The 17,593-nt window shown below is 44.4% G+C and overlaps 1 protein-coding gene across 4 annotated transcripts in view; it reads left to right on the forward strand.

The window, feature by feature from the left end:
* The window catches only part of GAL3ST4 (galactose-3-O-sulfotransferase 4), a 97,163-nt gene that overhangs the window by 76,265 nt on the left and 3,305 nt on the right, over nt 1-17,593 (forward strand). The window lies entirely within an intron of this gene.

Raw genomic sequence — 17,593 nt, forward strand, 5'->3', positions numbered from 1 at the left:
GTCTGTGTATTGCTCCCATGCCGTTTCAGTGTAGTCGACAATCGGGAGGTCTCTTCGGAGTCTATTGTTTACTAGATTGGTATTTCGGTGATAATCAGGAGGAGCTAGGAAAACAGGTGGCAGAAGGAATGCAATGTAACAGGTACCATCCCAATCTGGAGGCAAACGTATGTATGCGATATGGCCACAAACAAAGTAGGAATGACGTGTAGCTCTAAACGTGGATTTGCCTTGATCACTGAATTCGATCACGGTAGTACATTTACTATGACCTAAGTGTATGGAACCATTCTTTCTGATACATAATTCACCTTTGACTGGTAACACTGACATAGCAGGCAATACTGGTGCAGTTTCGGATTCAACAGTAAGAATCATGAGGTTAATTGTATAATTTCCTAATCCATATACTTCATTTTCTAGATCAGTTCCTGTTCTAGTGGGAAGTCCCTTCTTGTCAGGGTAACAGACTTTAAGTAGAACTGAGTTCAGGTTTCCCCAAACCCAATTCCCATCGTAAACAGCAATGTCAGAATCTAAGGAATTAATCAATCTAAACCATGCCCCACAGGAGCCATTGTGAGTGAACGGGTACGGAAAAAGGGGCAGAACTCCCTTGTATTTCTGGTAGGGAGGGAGTCGGCCACATATCCAACAGTTTGTAGCATTGTTAGTCTGATGGGAGTGATGTAACATACTAATGAATGTGTTATTGCGCAGCGCAAGTCTGTAAGAAAGTTCATGTGGAGGTAACTCGCTAAAGGAATGTTCGGCAGTGACGTTATAAGCAGATTGTACATGCTTGAAAATAGGGTAGTAGATGTGCAGCAAGATACTAGCGGCAATAATCAGAAGACTTAGAAAAAACATAATTAATAATGTCACTATACAGTGACTACGGAGTGATTTACGATATGCACGTTTCTTGAGTTGTCTCTGTCTATCTCTCTCTCTATCTCGATCTAGGGGATACATGTCAGAAACTAATTTAACCGATTCACCTAGGGGAGGACTTAAACAATTAAACTGTCTGACTTGCTAGATCGTAACTTTAGTCTATATTCTTCAGAGGCGGTTTTCTCAACCAAAGGGAGTTTTGAATCAGTTTGTGTAGGAGGGCAGGGCTTAGAGTCCAAGTCCGAAGGGAGTCCGTGGAATTTCTTGACGTGGCTGGAATGCAGCCACCCTTTCCTGCCCTCAACCTTTACAGCTGTCCTCGTTGTTAGAAGAACCAATTTCGGGGTTTGCCAGCGGGGCTCCAACGGACTTCTCCGATCGAAGTTGCGCACGAAGACAAAATCCCCCGGGACCACCTCGTGGGGCTTCACATCGGTGTTGTCGGGAAAAGCCGCAGCTACCTGTGAACGACAAGATTGTAGTGCAGACATCAAGGAGGCAAGGTAATCTGTCAGCATAATACAGTCAACATCTGTAATTTTACGAGGAATAGGCGTCCCCCACATATTCGGTGGTCTACCAAAGACCACTTCATACGGGGATAGCCCGGTTCGAGAATGTGCAACCATCCTCATATAGAAGAGGGCAACCGGCAAAGCAACTATCCAGTCAACGCCCTTCTCTCTACAGATTTTGGAAAGACGGATTTTTAGGGTCTGATTATGGCGCTCCACGAGACCTGCTGCCTCGGGGTGCCGGACACAGTGGAACTTCCACTGATAGCCTAACAGGAGTGTAATGTGTTTCACAAGCTCGGATGAGAATGGCTGACCGTTATCTGAGTACACGATACGGGGCAAACCGTACCGTGGGAAGAACTCGCGAACCAGCTGCTTGGCTGTGGTCGGAGCAGTATAATCTGGGACTGGGTATGCTTCTGTCCATCGGGAAAGTGCACATACGACTACGAGGACGTACTTGAAACCTCGACAGCGGTCCATCTGGATATAATCCATCTGGAGGACTTCAAAAGGGTGATCGGGAGGCTGAAATCCACCTTGCTCTACAGGGATGCTTTTACCTGGATTAAACTGACAACAAATCATGCAAGTACGCACTTTTTGTTTGGCTGCTGCTCGTAAGTTCTTATTGCACCATATGTGCTGAATACTGTCTAGCATAGCTTTTTCTCCTAGGTGTGCTGGACTATGTACTGTGTTAATTATGACCTGAACCATAGAGTCGGGGAGAAACCATGTAGATTTTCCCTTCGTCATCCATCCCTGATCTGTTTGGATCCCTCCTAATTCAGTCCACTTCTTGATTTCGTCTGGTGTGGCATGTGTCTGTATGTCAATTACATCATGGGCGGGATCCCTGACTGTCATGCAGTGTGATGGTGTCGGAAATATTGTCTTTGTCAAGTCAGTTGCATGCATTCGATTCTGAGCAGTTTGCTTAGCTGTTCGGTCTGCCAGGTCGTTACCCTGGGAGATCGTGTCGGTAACCTTTGTATGTGCCTTACATTTCATGATAGAGATTGCAGTAGGTAGATGTATTGCATCTAACAAGGCTTGAATGAGGGGACCGTGTTGAATGTTGGCACCGTGAGAAGTCAGGTAACCTCTCTCTCGCCAGAGGACTCCGAAATCGTGAACGACTCCGAATGCATAACGTGAATCAGTGTATATGTTAACTCTCTTATTTTTGGCTTGAATACAGGCTTGTGTCAGAGCGGTGAGCTCTGCTGCTTGAGCTGACAGGGTGTCGATACAATTTGTTTCTATAACTTCGGTGTCTGTTGTGACTGCGTAAGCTGCCACTAATTCTCCTGTACCTGTTCTCATACATGAACCGTCCACATAAAGTGTCAGGTCTGGATCTGATAATGGAACATCTGTCAAGTCTTGTCTGGGTTTTGTTGTAATAGTAATGACTTCAATACAATCATGTGCCAATGGATCTACTCCATTTAATGGCAATAGTGTGGCAGGATTTAATGTGCTGCAACGTCTTATTTCTATGTGTGGTTGAAACAATGTCAATTCATAACCTGTCAGTCTTGCTATGGTCAGGTGTTGGGTCTGTGTTCGATTCAAAAGGACTTCCACGGAATGTGGAACCTGTACTGTCAATGGATGTCCTAACACTATGGAATCACTCTGTCTGATTGCTAAAGCTGTCGCTGCAACTGATTTCAAACACGCAGGTAAAGCTTGGGCTACTGGATCTAATGTGCTAGAAAAGTAAGCACACGGTTTGTGTGAACCTGCTTGTTCCTGAGTGAGGACTGACAAGGCAGTGCCTTCACGTTCTGTGACAAAAAGTGTAAAAGGTTTACTGTAACATGGTGTTGCTAAAACTGGTGCTTGGCATAAGGCTTTCTTTAAGTTTTCAAAAGCTTGTGTATGTTCCTGAGTCCAAGGGAGGACAGTCGATGTCGCTGCCTCCTGTGTTGTTAACTGAATGAGTGGTTTTGCTAGAAATGCATATTGGGGAATCCATTGTCTGCAGTACGAGGTGAGGCCTATGAAAGCCCGCACCTCCTTTTGTGTTTTTGGTGGTGACATGTTTACAATTAACTGAATGCGGTCAGGAGTGAGCTGTCTCCCCACTTTGGACAGCAAGTGACCCAGGTACACAACTTGCTGAACACAGAATTGCAGCTTCGAAGGGGACACCTTGTGCCCCTTGTCGGCCAGGAAATTCAGAACTGTCAGTGATGCTTTTTCACATTCGGGTTCGCTCCGTGCGGTGATCAGCAGATCATCGACATACTGGAGTAGGGCGGTGTTAACTGGCATATGAATACTGTCGAGTTGTCTTTTCAGTGCTTGGCTATAGATGCTGGGGCTTTCTGTGAATCCTTGAGGTGCACGTGCAAATTTGAAAGATCGTCCATTTAAACTGAATCCGAACAGGTATTGGCTTTCTGGATCAATTGGGACACTGAAGAAGGCGTTCTTGAGGTCAATTACAGTAAAGAACGTCACTTCTGAATCAATAGCTGTCAATAATGAAGAGATATCTGGGACCACAGGATACTGTGGTATAATGCATTTGTTCAATTCGCGCAGATCAATAACTAATCGATAAACAGGAGGTGCATTTGGGTCAGTACGTTTAAGAACTGGAATGATAGGGGAATTACATACATTGGAGTCGGTTTCCACAACCACTCCTTGTGCAATGAGCTCGTCAATTATTCTCAGTAAAGCCACTACAGCATCTGGAGGTAACTTGTATTGTCGAATCCGTGGTAATACCACTCCTGCTTTGAGTGTGACTCGATATGGTGTAATGTGCATACAACCTACATCAGTGGGGCCTTTCGCCCACAAGTGTGCAGGTACACTCTGTAACCGGGGATCCATGTCTCTTAATACATAATGACCTTTAAAATCTCGCAAAAATAAGCGTACTCCTTCCGGAGAACAGCATATAATAGCTCCTAGAGCTTTCAATGTTTTTATTCCTAATAAGTTTTCTGGGCATGATTTTGTGAGCAATAAATCTGTAGTCCGTGTCAAAGGACCAACTGCAAGGGGAAGTGGCTGTGATACTTCATTAATAATAGGCTTTCCTGAAAATCCAAGGGAAACATTCTGTGAGCCTGAGAGGGGTGCCCCTGGAACCTCATTGTGACTGATTGTGGTCCTGCTTGCCCCTGTGTCAATTAAAAACTTTCTGTCTTTTCCTAACACTTGACTGTGTACATAAGGACCCTCTTGATCTACAGGAACTTCAATAAGGGGCAAGCCAAACTCCCTCTCTAGGCTGTTTCATGTGTACCGCTGATAGTCGGGGTAGTCATTCTGTGCGTACTGGTACATCTGTTGTGTTGTGTTCTGTGTTGCAGTAATAGGCTGTTGCTGTGGTACTGCTACAGTTTGTGATGAAGCTGGCATAGGCGGAATATGTTGTATATTCTGTGGTACTTGTTGCTGGGCCTGATCGTGTCTAGGTACGCGCGGTCTCTCCTTGGTCTTACCCGTGGAGATATTGTGTTTCAGAACTGCACAATCGTTTACATAATGACCTGGCTGTTTACAATAATTACATGTCCCTTTAACAGGAGCCGTTGAATTACTAGGCTGGGTCACACCCTTTTTGTGACCATCAGCAGGAACTGACTGGGCAACTAACATTTTCATTTTCGTGTCTTTCATACGTCTTTGTTCATGTTCTTGTTCTTCTCTAATTCTATTCTGGTGGTACTGTAACATTTGTAACATTTGTGAAGGGGTGTTAGCTTGCCAAGTGCTTTCGACTTTCAGTACTCTGTTCTTAACCTGGGGCAGTGAATTCTCAACTAATTTTGTTACAAAAAGATGTGGATATGACTCGCTACTTGCTTTCAGACCGCTATTAATACCAAAACATTTTTCAAATCGGGTATAGAAATCACTGGTGTCTTCATCGGGTTTCTGTTTACAGGCTGAATTTGCACCCCAATCTTCCTTTTTAGTACTTAATAAACGTGGCAACACTTGTACCAACAATCCTGGTAATGCTTTAACCTTATCCCCGAGCCCTTGGCCTGGTATTCTAGTATTTTCTTCGTTTTCTAATGCAGCCCAATCAATCTTTGCATTTCCCACTTCCCATTCTTTTTCTTTAAGTTTCTCATAAATACCAGGAGGCAGTAGTACTTTCAATATCTTCATAATGTCGGGATAAGTATAGTCACCCATGAGTATCATGTCTTTTATTTCACGGTGAAAACCTGCGGGATCCTTATCATGGCTAGGTACTAGTTTTTTCATTTCCAATAATTCTATTTTAGTTACGGGTGTGTACACAAACACGCGTCTAAGCGTATTGTCTGCATTCTGAACCGGGTGCACTTCTCGTAACGGGTTCTGTCTATCCAGGTAATACATTTTTCTTTCCATGACATGTGCTGAGTCGGTCTGTGGACATAAGAAGGCACTATATCTGTGTCGATGTTCTAGAATTACTTTAATTAGATCGGTACCCAGACCTCTCCATTTATTCATGAGTAGTTCTGCTAATATATCAGGCAGGGGGCCTGGGTCGGAATGTTGGCTCCTGTACAATAAAAGTAGGTGTTGTATCATGTATGTACCAGCTAAACGCTGCTCACTCGGTGTCAGGTTCAAAAACGTATGTGCTAACGCATCATCACTATATTTCTCGGAACTGTCAGCCCATTGTACGGCCGACCTCGCTAATTCTTGTTCATCCATAGAATCTAGTACATGGTACCCCATTCGTTCTCGAAGTCTGTTATCAGTAGCTTGGAATAAGTGTTCAGGAGTTCTTGGATTACACATGGCTTCTTGGAACATTCTTTTACTTTCTGGACGCACTGGGCGCATTGAATTATTAAAGGGTCTTCCTTTACCTACATATGCTATCGTTTCTCTAACTGGTAATTGTGTGTGCTTTGGTGTCTCTTCTTGTTCGTTCTCCTCCTCTGAGGATTCAAGTTTGTCTGAATCTATTTCCGGTGGTGGCTGTCTTTTTTCATGCATCTTATTTATTGCATTTCTGATTCTTCGGTACATATTATCTACACAGGCCTCTTTATCGTGATTCCCATCTGCTATATTCTGGCCCCACCTGTGGAGTGCTTTTACGTCTTCCGGGTTCATACCCGGCCTATCCACTTCCCTTATTAAACAGTTTATAAGAAACCGTAATATCTTGGCTTTAGTATCCACTTTCTGATAGGCCATGGCCTCCTTAATACTTTCAGGCCCTACTCCTGTCTGTACAAACTGATATATTCGATCTAGATGATCTACCATTCCAGGTAGTGTTAATAAGAAGTTCGTGACTCGTCGCAAACGTACTGATGCGAGCAACATTCTTTCGTCATTCTTTTTACCAGGTACTGGATCATATCTACAGTCTGCAAGACGATCTCCATATAGTGTAATATCGCCTGTTCTAGGTGTACGTTGCTGTGCTAGGTCTCTATAGGTCAGCCGATGGGCGGATGGCGGGGTCTGGAAACCTGTCGCTCCTCCGGACGCGCCTCCTGAGGCGCCAGCTCCGAAGGGGTTCGTTGGGTGTAAAGCGGGGGGAGCAGGCCCAGGAATAGGTGGAAGGACAGCTGGAAGACCAGGAGGAACGGGAGGAGGAGTAGCTTGTCGGGGAGGAAGGAGCTGACCATCTTGGCCGCCAGGAGGAGGTGTGCGTGGCGGTGCAGGATTTACATATTCTGGGGCTACATCGTCTAGATAGGAAGAAAGGAAAATGTCCTTTGCTGTTTTCTGGTGTATTTTAGTCGGGAGCAGTGGGGGTGGTAGGTTTTTCGGTATTTCCGGGGTGGCTTTAGGCAAACCCTCAGTCAAGAGGGGATACATGCCATTCATGAGTGTGTTTCGCTGTCTGTCTACTTGTTCTAATTTTACTCGGGTACCTTCCTCAACTAATACGTTTTCTTGGGCCTTCTCTGGATCCTCCCTCCTTTTCTCTTCTTTTCTAAGTGCTTTTTCTGTACGCCTATGTGATTCTTTACGCCATAGTTCAATGGCATCTTTCTGTGACTGTCTGGCTTTCTTTTTCCACAATGCTTCTTCTACTCTCATGATGCAATCTGCATCCCATGTCCCAGCAGCGGGCCATCTCTGATTCTCGGATAGTTCTTTAGTGTAGTCCACCCATAAGTCGAGGAATAAAACGGCATCTAGGCCATGCTTGTGGTACATAAAGTACCCTGGAGTGTCCCTAGGTGGAATGGGAACAGCTTCTTCTAGTACCCCTTTTCTAGTTTTTATTTGTCTTAATTTGGAGAATAACGGCATCCTGAAATCTGGCTACTTGGTTCTTACTCAGATATGAACACACTGAACACAATAATCACAATAAAGAAGATCGAACACTCACTCATACCACGACATTTTGAGACACATTAAAACATTTTGACATGAATGATGACAATTAGAATGTAACTAGCTAACTGCATAATACTAGATACACTGCTCAACAGTGCAGACTGGATATACTGCTAAACAGTACAGATACACTGTCTAAAACAGTGCAGACCAGGTCTGTGTACCCACACCTGTCTTGACCGGCACAAACTAATGCGCACGTCTAGATGCGTCCCCAGCAACGGTACTCACCGGGAAGCACGGAAACAGAAGGCCTCGGAAACCCTGGACTGGATTCGGACTGGATTCGGACTCGACTCGTGACGCAGATAATTCGGAACTTCGGAACCTGGTGGGCCTCCGTATACCTCGGATCTTGCTCTCTCAGCTAGGCTCTGGTCGGGATCCTCCGCACTTCTCACCGCCTCGTCTGGGTGTCGATCGCAGCCTCAGTCACCTCCGTTGGCCTGAGGGAGATACAGGAAATCCTGCGGGTACGCGTAGTTGTCCGTCCGGCTGTGGCAGGGGGCCAGGCCTGCAACGCACCACCGGCGCGTGAGATGGGGGAGGGGTTCCTATTCGGGCGCCAAAATGTGGTAAATTCTAATTACCGATGCTTAATTTCTATGCGGTAAAGTCAATAAGAATAACTCATAATAAATAAGAGGCAAAATCCGTGATATTTGAGGTTTCTCAAAAAGGGTTTTATTCCTTTAAAAGGAATTGGGTGATTAGCATATTGGCTCGAGCCAAGGTGGCATACCATTCCGTCACCACATAGGTTCGGGAAGGGACTGACAGACAGAGTCAATGGTAATATGCGAATATGCAAGTATGCGACAATACATTATTGACAGGCATTCATATATATAGTCAATGCATTACAGTAGAGACATATGCAGAAGGCGTAACAGCTGAGAAGAGAGAGATAAAATGCTCATACGTAACAGAAAAGGCGTTGCAATAGGCGTGCATGAAGGCGTGTACTAGAAACGTCATTTATCATGAGGTCACAAGTAGGTGGATCCACAAGAGAATCCTGCAGTGTCAGCAGAAATACATGGCAGAGATGCGCGCGCAGCAGCATGACGTGTAATGTACGTGTAACTTGAGGGGTGAAGGGGGACTTGACACTTAGCCCTACAAGTGTAGACATAAGTCTGGATGTCAGATCAACCTAATCCCAAATCGTATCTAATATCTCATGTTAAGGAACTGTATTATCTGGAAGGGAAAGGTCTCTCGGACAAGAGGCTATTCTATACTGGCTGTGAGTGCGTGTATGAGCGTCTACGTGTCTGCATGAGATGCGAGGGGTACGAGGGAGGGCATGGGCCTACCATGGAAACAGAGCCATGAATTACTTGCATAGAGACAGTGAGGCCTAACCCTTTGCTCTGCAGCTGGAAGGATGTTGACATGAATCTACTAGACAGGAATGTATTTTCGAGGAGTGGAGCAGATAATTCGAAGGTTGAATACAGTCTTGGCAGACAACAGGCTGAGCCGAGCACCGTTAGCCGTGCAAGAAGTAAGGCAGGGGTCACTGATACAGAGGCAGCCTGGGCTGAGGCTTTCAGAGTCAGAAGGCAGAAAAAGGCTCGATGGCACAATTCAGGCCTACTTCGCCAGAGCTGAAAAACGTGTAAAGTATACCACAAAAAGACGTTGGCATGGCATATTTAGGAACTGAATATTCAATCCGTTCATGGCGGATCTGAAAGAGAACACGTTAACGTTGGACGCAAATGTATTTGCGTCTTCATAGTTGGCACAGGAGGGAAGTTACATGCACTTCAAGCTAGTACATGGAGTCGGTGGGGTCTAAGATAGGGGACACAATCGATCATAAAATGTATATTACCTCTGACCTAATCCTCTAAACATTATTTATTGCAATTCTAACAATGCTAAACAAACGAAGCATTCTTTACTTGTGATTGCATGAGCATTCGAGGGAAATTCAATGTTAGTGGAGTGCTTGGTTTTATCATTGTGCACCTAAGACCTCCTTGTGTTCTATCCTAATTGGATTTCCTGCACCCATTGTCTAATCAAGTGGCAATCTATTTGGAACCACAAAATCCATGCCAGCAAGCCCTTGTGCTAAAGCCATAAATTATTTCATACTTGCTAAACATGAATTGGCCTTTAAAATGCAACAATTTCAAGTTACTTATTCCGTTGTGTCCTCAAGTGAACTCTTCACCTTCCTCTCGTCAGTACAAGATTTGAGCCTACACTGTTCTTTCACCACATACAGCTGTGTGGTTTCTGCTGGTGTCTGTTGTCGAGCTATATTTTCGTTTTCTTCAATTTCTACTGTGTGTTCAATTTTTACACTACAACAGTACCATGCATTCAGTTGATTGTTGTGAACTTCTCAGTATGGCCAGTGGAACAGGAAAATGTGTCAGGACTGTTTCAGTCGTGCCCTTCTCCTGATCAATCCTTCCTTTCTTTGCCTCCCCATGCAAAGCACTTTGGGAGGAAATGAGCAATCATAGATGTTTCTCTCTATTTAACTCCCTGTTTCCCCTACTTTCCATTCACGAGATGTGATTAAGTTGCATAGATAAAATGAATCCATGAATGGGTTGATATTCTGCCCTTGCATAGTGCTTCATACAGCATAGATCCCTTCTTGGTAATACCTATATATCTGCAGCATTAATATCTGTATTGGCCGCTATTAACAGCACTGAATCAGTGTATTACCTTAATCCTCTGCATTTTGCATTACAAACAGCAGAGCATTTGCCCCTTATGGTACTGATGGTCCCTTGTCTGCACTTAGCATACAGCTGGCCCTCTTGACTTTTAGAGGGCCATATCTTCCCAAACTCTCCCTATTTTTTAGGTCGAGCCTGGCGTACGCAGCGTGAAGCGCTGTGGTTTGACATGGGCAGGCAAACATCCTAGAGTGGCATGTGAGATCTTCATATTACCATTTGAGCAGTGTGGTATGTGCATCTGTTTAAGAATTATATTGTTACTGTGCACAAGCCCAGTTCGACATTATTTTTGCATCCCCATACACCATTTCAACCCCATACTGCCATTGAAAGTTACAACATGTCACCCTCCCTGATGAATTCCGATCTTTGTTTACCTGCATCCTAGAGCTGAAATCAACACAGTGGACTGCTCAGTCATCTCCGACGTAGGCCTAAATTGAACTGTCTATAATCTAACAAGATGCCATTTGTAAGCAACCCATCATTACCTCTTACTAAAAAGAATCGTATGTGCCTCTAGCTAATCCATATGTGTCTGACCAGACTGAGAAATGTATACCCTGACTTCCAGTTTCTATCCTTAAAGATGATTAAAAGTGACTTCCAAAGTTTGCCCGTAGGCATCTTTCTCCATCACAGTCTTTGCGCGCCACATAAAGATATACACTGCATGCTCCAGATTTCCCCCAGTACTACATGCATTTGAGATAATGCCTGATACTCCTTCCTCCTCATGTCTGTACACCATTATGCAAAACAAAGCTATTTGCACCCAAGGGGTGAAATCCCTCTAGATGGATGACCTGGACTCTTCCCCACTGAGGACCAGTGGTGCCATTGTTGCACTCCGACTGGTGCATTGTTACCAATTTACAGGCTGAGACCTGTATAAATGCTCTTAGGGAGTAGTACGTACTGCATGCGCTGCAGTGTCCCAAGAAGCAGACTTTTTACATTTGGTTTGGAAATACCCTGTTGTTGCTAAGTTCTGGTTGTCCGTGTTTGATACTATTGACTTGGGGCTAGATATATGAAGCTCAAATGGGTTCGCAATTGCCGAAATTCGCCGTTTGCGAACTCATTTGAGCAAAATAGTATGTATGTAACAAATTTTATTGCAAAATAAGGAATCGCAAATTTGCGATTCCTTATTTTGCGAGTGCATGTAAGGAATCGCAAAATTTGTGATTCCTTAAATGCAATGTATGATGCAAAAAAAATTGGTAATTGTCCCTAAGGAATCGCAAATTACCACCAACTTCAAGTTGGTGGTAATTTGCGAATTTCTTGAAAAATTCCAATTTTTGCATTTTTCAAAGTTCATGTGATGCACATACATGCCCTTAGGACATGTATGTGCACCACATGCGCACCCATGCTTATTTCAGGGGTGCAACAGGGTGTCCTTTGGACACCCCTGCACCCTTGAATTTATTCTCAATTTGCGATTAGCAAATTGAGAATCGCAAATTGAGAATAAATTCCCATTCCTTCCTATGGGCCAGGAGGCCCATAGAAATGAATGGGAAAGTATTCCTTAATTGCGAATTCGCAATTTGCGAATTCACAATTAAGGAATATCAAGAAATCGCAAAAAATGGCTACAGGGTGCTGCCTATTGCCACGAGCACCTTGAGGGATACCGGGAGGTGAAGGTCTACGAAGTCCCGCCTTAAATATTAATGGGGTCCATTCACTACCTAGTTGGCATTGACAGCGAAACGATCTCCTGTAGGCTCTGCTTGAGAACTTTGCAGCAGTGACACCCCCACCTACTTCCGGATTACACAGATTGCTGAATGTGTAATAAATTACACTGGTAGACTGCAACATTTCATGAATAATGCCTGGGAAATATCTATACCTAGATCAATTAATACTGTAGTGCATACTCACTCTTGCCCATTCCCTTTGTGAGTCTATACTGATGGGCTTTACCTTGATAGCTGTTAACGAGATCTTGATTATTTTCTATTCATGCATGCCAAGTGATATGTAGAATTATCTTCCACTATGTGATACTCACTAGTATACTGTCATGATCCTATGATATACGCTTAACCATACAGTGTTTGTATTTTGCTTGAAAATCCATACATACAAGTAAAAAAAACTACATGGCTTGCTGTGCCATATAACTGGTGATCATGGCTCACCACCAAGAACTACCACACACACTTCATCTGCCAGGCAATGAAAATATCTAATGACCTAAAACATGGGTAAACAAGTGGAAACGCCTCAGCTTTCAACCTTAAACATTAAAATCATGCATCTGACACTCAATGAATTAGTCATAGACAACACCAACCCACTAATGTGATCAGTAGACAACACGTGTAATACATCATCACAAGCGGGAACAGATAAAGGCAGTGATAACATTAGAATCCTTGGGGAAAGTCAACAACACTCCTGAAGCCAAGCCGATGGCAGAATAAGTGCTAGCTAACAATGGCAAGACATAATGCAACATAACATGTTCCATGAAGAGCATGGTGTTTTAATACTGCATTTTCTAAACAGTACTGTGGAACTAAATAACAGAAACATTAACACATCATTCATGCCTCCTAAAATGGATTATAAAAGCATTAATCATAGCCGACAATCAAGTTCCTTAAAATATCATATTTTGACAGAAAAACTGTGCTCACACTTGCCATCCAATTCACCACCCATGGATCAAAGAGAAATCCCTGCATGACTTTCAGATAAAGGCACCAAAAGAGGACATGTCACAGTGTCTCACACTAAAAGCCACACAGCCCACACATCTTAGATGCTGCCCCAAAGGTGCTGTGTCTTGTTCGAAGCAACGTGTCCAGTTGTGCTGACTGTGTCTGGACAAATCTAGAGCATGGTGTCCTCTTCTGCAGGCTTCACTTGGACTATTGTTTCCTTTTATAGTAGCTAAAGCTGCAGTGTGGTGTCTGGCTCTGCAAACCTCATCTGAGGGGCTGGACTTGACACCTGAGATACAGGGCAAACCCAAGGTAGGGTGTAGGGCCTGTGCAGCTACCTCTAGGTGGGCCCATCCAATACAGAGACCTGTCCTTGGGTCAGTGGCGTCACTAGGGGGGTGCGGGGGGTGCGGACCGCACCGGGTGACACCTTCCCCTGGGGTGACACCGTGGTCCGTCTCGACAATAATCTTGGCCGGCGGTCAGGTAAGGTTCGACAGACAGTAATATTATTTTGCACATCAAAATGCATAATAATATTACTGTCTGCCGAACGTTACCCGGCCGCCGGCCAAGATTATTGTCCAATTAGGCTAAGGCGTAGACGTAAGGACGTCAACGACGTTCGTAAACGTCACTCTCGTGTGATGTAGCTCCCGTCCCGCCGTGTTCATCAATGCCCGTGGGGTTTTGCAATTGAAGCGCCAGGTGCACGCTTGTCTTCAGCTGGTAAGTGGCACCCCCATTCTTCCCTTCGCTGTGTGTGTTAGAAGTAGAAGTATGCCCTTTGAACTGGGGGCCGGAAAAAAGGGTATAACGTCGTGCCGCAAACAGCATCTTTTAACACACAGCTTTCCTAAAGTTACAGCATGTGCCTCTGCCTTCCCCAAATTTCACAGAGCAAATTTCACAGGCTGCTGCTGCCCCAGCCCGGAGGGGCCCCCTCTGGGGCTCTGACCGCCGAGCAGAGGCAGATTGTGGAGTGCATCGAGGTGGACTATTAAAACAGCCTGGCAGGTTAGCAGGCCTCGCTACTCTTTGTGCTTCCCGAAAGATGCAGATTGGTTCATGGGAGGGGGAGGGCACTTTTGCTAAGGCCATGCATTGGAAAGGCCCGTCCAGCTGGGGCAGAGACAGTGGTCTCGCATGTGGCTGCTGATGCCATTAGCGCCAGAAAGCGCCTAGAGCACAGTCGCTGCGCTTTATATGCTTCTTAATGGTAAAGGGGAAGGGATTAACTGACTCTGCCCCAGCCTTCCCTCCTCATGCAACTCATTTCACCCTGTTTTTAGAGTGACTCCGTCCTAATCACTCTGCCCTGTCAGGGGCAGCTGTATGTTAAATATGTTCCCCATTTTCCCACTGGGAATTCTGGCTCTGTTTTTGTTTACGTTCTCTCTTTGTTTTTGGTTGTACTTTTGAGTTCTTTAGATCCACCAACCGTGGCTGCCAGTTCGATACTGCTGCCCCCAAGTGCTGAATGCATGTCCGCCTGGCATGCATGTGGCGTCCAGCATGTGTTTAAGCACCATATGTAATAGAGGGCTATAGAGTATCTCGCATTTCACTGTAGAAAGAAAAACCTGAGTTTAAATTGAGGTCACTGCAGCAAATGCAACGCCGCACAGATACTTTGATATTGCAAATGAGTTTAGAGGTAGGTACATGTGGGAATAAAGTGGTATTGAAGATTTGGTTCTGGGTAATTGTGGAATTCGAATACATTATTTTATTTGCACTACAGCACAAAGTGATGCATACGTACCGGGGCTGGGCGCTGCCCATTCTGAAAAAGTATATTATGTGTGTCCTGCTCCTTCGGTGTGAGATGTAGGAACACAGTCCTAGGATAACCTGTGCACTGTAGTGAGCGCGCTTTAAATTTAAAAACAGTTCACGCTCAGACCTGTTGATTGGCAATCCTATATATTATTGCATGAGTTACTTCTCTATATTGTATCTCTGACTGGGCTGAGCGCTGTGACTGTGATTCAAAGCGGTATCCTGTCTGCCACTGCGGTTTGTGTGGCTCAATTAAACTGCTGCAACTTTCAGCAATCTACCTTAATTAAAGCGCTTCGGTGCTCGAGCTCTATTGCACTTTGATGGTTTGTGCAAATGTAGCATGTGTATTGCTGGGGTTTGGATAGCGCTCAGAGTGTTGCTTGAAGGCGCTGCTACATTTAGGAGAGACTCAACTGAAAACCCGCCAGACGCGTTGATGTATGTGAACTGCACAGAGTTGTCTTCTAAATGACAAGCGCCAGGACAGTCCGGGTGTAAGGCGCTAGAGTTACCGACCTTTCCTCAAATGCGTCCCCTTTCTTACACTAGTTTACCATATCGTGACAGAGTGCAATGAACTTTCACTCACGCAAACCACATACACCTGCACTCCTGTGTCAAGACGAGTGGCACTGCTGCTCAGTGCGTGAGAAATAATGCACTGAAAAGGAAGAGTGGAAAGGTGAACACTGGCTCTGCACTTCTGAATATAAATAAAAAAGTAGCATACATTTTTATCTTGTAACTTTCTTTGGTGATGGAAACCAATTAGTTAATAGATTTACAGGCTCTCGAACAATTTACTTGTGCCCTGTATTATTTATTTGGCAATATTTTTGCCCTCTCGTCTTCCTTGTTAAAGAAAGTGGTTGAGTGATGTCTTGAGCAGAATGAATAGCAATTACACAGTGCCTGGTAAGACAATTGGCGTTGTAACCGTTGACAGGTGCAGAGCTACTGTTTTTAAGTAAACTCCAGTCAGGTCTGGTGAGCATGATGCGAAGCGCCACACATTGGAATGGGGCAGGCGTAAGGGTAACACCTCTGCAGTACTTTAGACTTTGGTGTAGAGGAGTGGGCTTGGAAAGGCCCCAGAAGAAGAAGGACCTCCTCCGTGGGTGCTGCACAGATGAATACATCTCCTCGAGGAGGTCCATCATGGATTCATGGGGTAAGTCGTGAGGGGGTGACACCATGAGTTACCCGCACTGGGTGACACCAACCCTAGTGACGCCACTGCCTTGGGTGATGGTGGGAGATGGGGCATAGGCATGCATAGAAATAAAGATCCTGGGCACTGTACTATACACTTAAGTATTGGAATATTTCTTAAGGTTCTCTTTGGAATTGTCTGTAAAACCTGTTTTTAGACTGTATATTTGTAAAATTATTCAGTAAATAAATCACTCAGGGCCAGATGTAGGTCACCAAATACCGGTCGGTAATGGCCGATTTTGGCCGTTACTGACCGGTATTTGGTGATTGAGATGTAGGGGGCCTTAAATTTACCGATTCAGTATATTTACAGAATCGGTAAATTTACCGATTCTGTAAATTACCGAATCGGTAAATTTACCGAATCTCAAATTTGTGACATAGGTGGCACTGAAAACAGTGCCACCGGCCCTTAAGAATTTGTTATTTACCATGACATACTATGTCATGGAAAATAACGAATTCCTGTGTACATGCACATCTGTGCATGTACACCTGTGCCATGTGGCACACATACTGCCCTAAGGGCATGTATGTGTGCCACATGGCACACAAGCCAGAATCAGGGGTGCAACAGGGTGTCAAAGTGACACACTGTCCCCCTTGCAAATTCGGTAATTTTACTGAATCGGTATTTACCGATTCAGTAATTGACATTGATTCGTATGGGCCTCAAGGCCCATAGGAATCAATGGCAATTACAGAATCGGTAAATACCGATTCATTATTTACCGAATCATACGATTCAGTAATTAATTTGGTAAAATTACCTACATCCCGATTGCCAGTTCTTAAATACCGAATTGGTATGATTCGGTATTTAAGAATCGGTAATCTGGGATTACCTACATCGGGTCCTTTCTTGAGGAAGAATCACCCCAAACCAACTTGTTGAAGGTCAGTCTCACTTGGTGCAATGAGGGAATGGTATTAAAACATTTTCAGGGCTTGCTTAAAAGGTCCCAGTTCAGTTCTGCTCAGCTGGAGTACTGTGTCCAGTTATGGAGGCCTCATCAAGAGTACTGCACCGAGCTCTTGAAGAGATGCCTCCACGAGGATAGGTTCAGCTTACAGACCATCATATATAACCTACTACAATAGCACACAGTCTGCATCAAAGAAGAGGTGACAGGTCCAGAGTCAGCATAACCTGGAAGAGAGGTATCACAGACATTTAAGTACTCAAGGCATGTAAGAAAAGCTGAGTTGGGTTAAGGGCCTAGGTTGATGCATTTAAATACTTCAATGATATTTTAAATACTTCAAGGTTATAAGTGCCACAGAAGATGGATTACAAGGGAGACATGACAGACATGTATTTGCCTTACTGGTATAATAGAGGAGAAGACGGGAACAAATAGCAGACAGTAAATAATTCAGGGGTATACGTACTCAGAAGTAGGAGAGGATATATGGTAAACCTTTTACA

The sequence above is a fragment of the Lissotriton vulgaris genome, chromosome 12 (genome assembly GCF_964263255.1).
Source record: "Lissotriton vulgaris chromosome 12, aLisVul1.2, whole genome shotgun sequence".
Classification (NCBI taxonomy): Eukaryota; Metazoa; Chordata; class Amphibia; order Caudata; family Salamandridae; genus Lissotriton; species Lissotriton vulgaris.